The following is a 6,908-nucleotide window of genomic DNA, read 5'->3' as shown; positions in this document are numbered from 1 at the left end:
CCTGTCTCGTCTCCCCCTGTCCCAGCCCCGCCTGAGGCGCATGCCAACTTTTCTCGTGCAGAAATGTCAGATGCAATCCCAGTGCCATCCAAGGAGGCTGTTATTCCTCCACCTGCACGTTATGACTCTAATAAACACGTTGCCAGCTCGTGAAAATGACGGCCAACAGGTGACTGAAGGATTTGATAAGTCAGCGGCAGAGATTAACACTTCCTTCCAGAGAAAGCGGTGAGAGGGCCCCCCATTTGAAAGAATTGTGGTGTGCCGTTTTACAGCACTTAAATCATTACCGGCAATTAGTCCTTGTCAAAAAGGTTGCAGCTGCCTTCAATTACAGGTACGCGTCTCATAATTTGAACTTGGTGGTGCATCTGATACGAGGACTTGGAGGAACACCCTGAGGAAGACGTACAATTTGAGGAAAACTTCAAGGCATTTTGTAATTCAAAATTCATTATTTTCAGCGACGCTGTGTTATTCACATCTATTACTACGCCTTTAGAAAAATTTCTATAGACTTCATCCTTCAGCTGTTTTCTTCCCTAACAGAAAAATTACTGATGATTAAAAAATTGCTTTTTAAATGACAAAAGCCCTCCATGCATATTAATAAAAAATTCTGAGCAGCAGGAAGAATACAAAATAAAAATAACTCTCTTTCTGGATCCCCCTAGTCCTCCGTCCTCTGTGCCCCGGAGAGAAGCCCTTTTGCTTTTAATGTAACTGGAAAGCACCACCATAGCTTCACCTTGAATTATCTTTACCCCTATATCTTGATCAATTAGCTTTGGACTGTGTATTTACTCTAGAAAAGAAATGGAATTATTGCCTGTACACAGTCTCCTATCTTTCTTTCACATGCTGACTTTTGCTGATTATAGATTTTTAAAGGTTTTTTTTTTGGTGTGGCTTCAAACTCTAAGTAATTTGCTTATCTATCTAGATTTTTGCCACTTTAATGGGCGTGGAGCATCTTCTTGGTGCCTACTTCCTGTCTGCGTGTCTTCTTGGGGGAGGCGTCTGTCCAGCCCTTTGGCCCATTTTTGAATCGGCGGTGCGTTTCCTTATTGTTGAGCTTTAAGTGCTCTTTGCATATTGTGGCTAACAGTTTTTCCCAGACGTGTCTTTTGGAAAGGTTTTCTCCCGACCCGTGGTGTGTCTTCTCTTGACTGCGTCTCCCAGAGAGCAGGAGTTTTTGTTTGTCTTCCCCCCTCCACAGAACAGAGGTTTCTAATTTTAAAGAAGTCCAGCTTTTTAATCATTTCCTCCACGCATCGGGCCTTTGGTGTCGTAGCCTCACCGACTTCAGACGTTATCTCTTGGTCCTCCGTTAAGAAAGGGGAGGGACTCAGCCCCTTTAGCATCCCCGCCTGTCTTTTTTCTTCGTCCTGTGATGCCATCTGATCTTATGTTGTCGTTATACTTTTTACATTAGAGTTATGTGTTTTACTGTAACTATAATAAACTTTTCCGTGCTTCTAAAGAAATGCTCAAAGTAAACAGTTACAAGAGCATTGCTATTGTCTTGGTTAATATTTTTCACTGCAAAAATTAAAGAAAAGTTACTTCTGTCATTAAACTGTGCTACATGAAGGGTAATCTTCTAAGAGTTAAGATTAAAGGTATTTTTTCTTTTTCCAAACGCCATCTCTTGCTCAAAATTAGGGCCCCTGCTTCCGACGTGGACTCGTGTTCTGTATAGCGACCGTCCCCCCTCCCGCTCCTCCCAGGTGGCTCTCGTTCCCTTTTGTTTTCCCACTTTTGTTACCATTGACTGAAGGGACACACGCCTCCCTCCTGCCCTACAGACGTGTCAGGGTCTTTGCCACCTAAGTCACTGGGCTTGTCTCTCTCCGGAGGGCCCCCTTCGTCAGCCTCCTGCTCTCTCGTTTGGTTGGTCGGTGCCTTTCTAGACCCCGCGAGGTCTTCCCGCGGACGTCCTCTTTGGTTCCTGCGAGTTGCATTGGGTAGCCTCGTGTCTCTTGGGTTCCCTTTTTATTTTGCCGGAGTGTAACTTCTCTTTGCCACAGGTTCTTCCTCTTCACCTTCAGGGTGCAAGTGACGTCACGGGGTTGGTGGGAACGGTAGTGCTGAGGGCCAGGGAGAGCACTTCGCAATGACTTACTGCTTTGCAATGTTTCCTCCCGTCCCCCGGAAAGGGAAGTACAACTTTCTGAGCACTAAACTCAAAATATGTTTATTTTCCACGAACCCACTTGGTCGACAGTTTAGAGTAGAATTGCAGTTTAAAAATAACTTTTCCCTTAACATCTTGACTGTCTGGCTCCTTTTTCCCCCGCCAGCACTGCATCTAGTGAAAAGTCTGTGGTCAGTTTAAGTTCTTGGCCTTCACAGGTGGCGGTTTTTCCTTAGAGCACCTCGGTCCCTGTTGTCTTTGGGGCTCTGCGAGGATCACAGGGTGCAGCAGGCATCCCTTGACGCCCTTTCACGCGTGCTGCGTGGCGTTTGGTGTGCCCTTTGTATCGGAACCCTTGGGTCCCTCTCTAGTTCAGAGAATATGCTCCCATTTTACTGCTCAGTCTTGGCCCCTCCGCTTTGTTCTCTGCTTCTGGAGATCTCTCCATGGAGGCCATGAGGATTGTTTAAAAACTCTCTCTGTTCTCCTTCTTTATTCCCTGGAATCAGTTGTTTGTTTCTTTCTCTTTACTATTTTATTTTACCCCTTTTTTCTCTTTTTGGACACCTGGTGGTGTGCCTCATGAATCTCATGGATGAAGGGCTGTGTTGGCGAGCAGAGGCAGTGATGTGGTTTCCTCTGCAGGTGTGTGGGTCTGTAAAGCACAGCCCCCCCCTCTGGGCCCAGGAGGCCACCTGCAGCAGGCCCCGTGCCCTGGCCATCGCCGTGCACCCCGAGGTGCTGCCGCAAAGACCCCGCAGGCTGGGACCCTTCCTCCCCTGGCCTCCCCCCCCCCCCACCCGACGGGCACTTTCCTCAGACTTTCCCAACTCCTCGGAGTGAAAAAAGACATCAAGTAAAAGAAAGCTGATTATTTAGTTGTCTCGTAATGCAAATCTGTGTATTAACTGAATTTTCTCTTCTTCCCCTGTTGGGGAGAGAAGGCAGCAATGCACATTACAAGGGGCTGAGCTGCAGTAAAGGATGAGGTGGGGGGTTACCGAGCAGAGCCGTCCACTCCCTGTGCAGCGATGCCTGAGGTCCACCCATCCTCGGCCGTCACTGGGGCTGACAGCGGGGTGGGCCTTCGTGGGCCCCCATCTGTGCCCAGTGGCCCCGCTCACTCAGCCACTCGTAGCCGGGTCAGTGGGACAGCCTCTTCCTGCCCAGTCCCCGCCTTCAGGCTCTCCCTGCCCTGCTCCTGCTGTGACCGCCGCCTGTGCCGGCTGCCCCTCCGAGCCGGTACGTCTCCACCTGTAGCCCCCGCCTCTCTCTCCAGCCCCCCAGCTTCCCTGCTCATGGTTCCAAGCTGAGGTTGAAATCAGAGCCCTGGCTTTCACTCGCTGTGGGTCAGTACGTACATTGTCCTCACCAGTCTGGGGGCTACAGCAAACACCACAGACTGAAACAGTGGGGATGGCTTTCTCCCCGGTCGGGGGGCTGGAGGTCTGAGCTGGGGCGGCAGGTGGGCCGAGGCTCCGCTGGTTTGCCGACGGGGGCCTGGCTGGGCCTGCACCTCTCCCTCCCGCCTCCGCCTCGGAGGGCACCAATCCCATCGGGAGGGCTCCACCCTCACGACCTCCTCACCTCCCCCGGCCACGCCTCCTGCTCTATCACACTGGGACGAGGCCTCCACGCTGACATCTGGGTGAGTTGTGAATGTTCTTGCATCTTTTGAGTGTCTGTCGCATTTGTCTCCTCATTCATTTCCAGATGCCAGTACCTTGGTTCTGGTCCTCACTGTCTTTGGTTTGCGTGATCTCATTGTTGGTTTCTCTCTACAGGTATGTGTTTCTTTGAACCTGTTCTTCATGTAACCAGGGTGACCTTGAACCGACCTAGCGGCTCCTGTGCCGTAGGACCCTCTGTGTGGGGCCCGGTTTGAGAGTCCCCTCCTCCTCCCACCCTCGGCAGCACCTTTCCCCACCCCAGACGTCCACGTTTTAACCCCAGAGACAGCGAGTCCCACCGAGCTTGGCAGGTGGGACCTGCAGGGGCCCCCCGTTTTCTTTGCTGAGTGTCGGCCCTACGGCTGGCGTTTGGGAAACAGGGTGTAAACGCTCCGGGCCTAGTCCTGCCCCTCCGTCACCTGCTCCTTCTCCAGACCTTGCCCTTGTTCTCCAATTAGTTTGTCCTCATTCTCCCTGGCAACCTGCCAGGTGTCTGGCACAAACGCCAGCGACCCTGGTCCTGCCAGTGCTGGGAGGGGAGGACACACCCGGAGTGTCTGTGGCTGAGCCTGGGGGCCGCGGCGGTAACCTGCTCTGGTGGAGTCACCTCCCCCCCCACGCCGCCGGCACGCACCCGTGGGGCCGCTCTGTGGTCGGGCCACTCCCTTCTCCCCAGGGACGGAGGCTGTTCTGGATTCCCTGTCCCAGTGGGTGTGGGCGTGGGGCTGCGCTTCGCAGGCCTCTGTTTAGCTTCCCACCACGGTGGCTCCGACTTCCTCCTCCAGGCAGTAGCCGTTCTTTCTCCTTGTTCCCAAAGTTCCTTTGACCTGCACGCCTGTGGGCTAGAGGAATGACCCTGGCCGGGTCTGGGGACCCAGCAGACACTGAGCCATGCTGCTCTGAGCCAGACCTGGCCAGGTCCTTGAAAGCGGGGCCCACGGGCTTCCGCGTGAACAGGGGTTTGGGGTCATGCCTCCTGTCTCCGCTCATCAGCATCATTGCAGTGCCCAGTGGTCCCCAAGGTCCACAGCCACCGTCCAGCCCCCAGCGTGTGGTTCCCTGGGGATGCGGTGCCGTCTCTCTGGGGGAAGCACTGCGGAGTCGCTCTCCTACCGCTTCCCGTGGGGCGGCAGGCCTCCCTCCTGGGGCCCGCCGTGCTCTTCCTGTGGGGCCTCAGGCAGGCTCAGGTCCAGACCCCAAGTTCAGGGCTGAGATTTGGCTTTTCACTTGGATGGTTTCCTTCAGCCTCTCGATCACCCTTCCTTGAATTTGTTGAGTGGATTGGCTGAGCGAAACCCTTAGGTCTCCTGTCTCTCTCACCCCAAGGCACGCACACCCACTCTCTCTGGCCCTGGCTGTTCCAGCTGCCACTCCAGCCACGTTGCCAAGGTGAACTGTGACCCCCTTGCTTCTAGTTGAATGTCACACTGGCTTTCATTTCGAGATTCCATCAGCCTCATTTCCTTTAGGGCGCTCAGCTCTGCTGCGGCTGGATGTGCCCCCCGAGCTCTGCGGCAGCGCCCCTTGCAGCCGAGCATCCCTCAATTGGTTTAACAATCAGAGCATGTCCCCGTTCTCCTGACGAGTGTGGTTGGTGGGCGTTTCCACCCTGGTGCTGCGTCTGCTCTGAAATGCTCACTTTCCCGAGCCCCTTCCTCTCCCAGCCCTGTCCGAGCTCAGACCACTGCCTCCTCAGACACACCCAGGTCGCTTTTCGTGGGTTTTCTTGTTGATGGGTGAACTAATACCATGCACGGATTTAAGGAGCATTAACGAGCATTTATAAAGGGTGTTGAACATGCAAAGCAGAACTGAACCTAATGTGAACGTAGATTTGAACACATGTTACTGTTTCAGCAAATTCTAGTGTGTGGGCCTGGCGGGGCATCGTGCATCCGAAATGGCACCCACTGCATACGTCTCTCATGTTAAAAACACCTTGTTAGGGAAAGCTCATGCTCTTTCCTGACCCTTCACACGGGAAATCACATGGACACAGGCAGGGTCCCCGCCTTTTTCCTAATGCGGAACCCAAGGTGTGTAGCGATTAATCTTTTATTTACTTCAACGTTCCACATTCAAAATGTTTCGTTTTTTCATCCAAGGCCCCTGCTGTTTTGTGCTCAGGTGGCAGCCCTGTCGTTCTGACAACTCAGGCCCCTGCAACTTTGGGAAAAGGCTCCTCTTCCCGTCCCTCCCTCCCCTTCGAGAAGCACCCGCAGAAAGCAGTTCCCCTTTTCCCTGGTTTGAGCTCCCCACTCCCCGGGGCAGTCCCCGTCCAGACAACCTGGTGCAGACACAGCCCATGCAAGAGTCCTGCTGGCGGGGGTCTGCTTTTTGCAACTGACTCTTTCAAGCCAGAATTTAAAAAAAAGAAATAATTTTTAAAGGCCTCCCTTGGGAGTCGCTGTTGGGCCACACGGCTTGTAATTATAAGGGGCTCCCTGAAGCGTTCGCCTCGCCTCACGTGCTTGCAGCTGACTTCTTCTCAGCCATGTAGTTGCTTTGATTGAGTTTGGTCATCCTGGGAAAAAGGCAGTCTTGCGTTAACATTGTTGAGAAAGTAACGAAATGAGCCAGGTGTGGGGTTGTCTGCCCCGGTGTTTGGCCCGTGGAAGGCAGGGATGTTGGGGTTTGGCTCACCCTCGGGGCTCTGTTGTGGACGGGAGAATCAATTAAATTCTTTAGAGAAAAAGAATGGTGAACAGTAGGTGTGCAAAAGTGCTGTTTGCACCAACTCCGAATCGGCTGTAAAATACACAGAGGCTTCTTCTCCTGCCCAGGGCCTTCTCTATTTGGTGAGAATTTGATTCTTTTTAAAAAATGTATTTTATTGACTATGTTATTACAGTTGTTCTAATTTCCCCTCTTTGTCCCCTTCTGCCCAGTACCCCAACTGCCTTCCGTACCTGAGTTGACGTCCATGGGTTGTGTGTGTAAGTTCTTTGGCGTCTCCATTTCCTGTACTGTTTTTAACCTCCCCCTGTCTATTTTGTACATGTGCTTCTTANAGGAGAGAGGGAGAGAAACATCAATGTATGGTTGCCTTTCATGCGTCCCCTGCTGGGAGTTGGCCTGCAGGGAACTGGCCTGCAACCCAG

This window comes from Sturnira hondurensis, unplaced genomic scaffold (assembly GCF_014824575.4).
Source record: "Sturnira hondurensis isolate 20B ecotype Veracruz unplaced genomic scaffold, ASM1482457v3 Scaffold0006413, whole genome shotgun sequence".
Lineage (NCBI taxonomy): Eukaryota > Metazoa > Chordata > Mammalia > Chiroptera > Phyllostomidae > Sturnira > Sturnira hondurensis.
The sequence above is the reverse complement of the archived record's forward strand: the minus strand, read 5'-3'. Positions refer to the sequence as shown.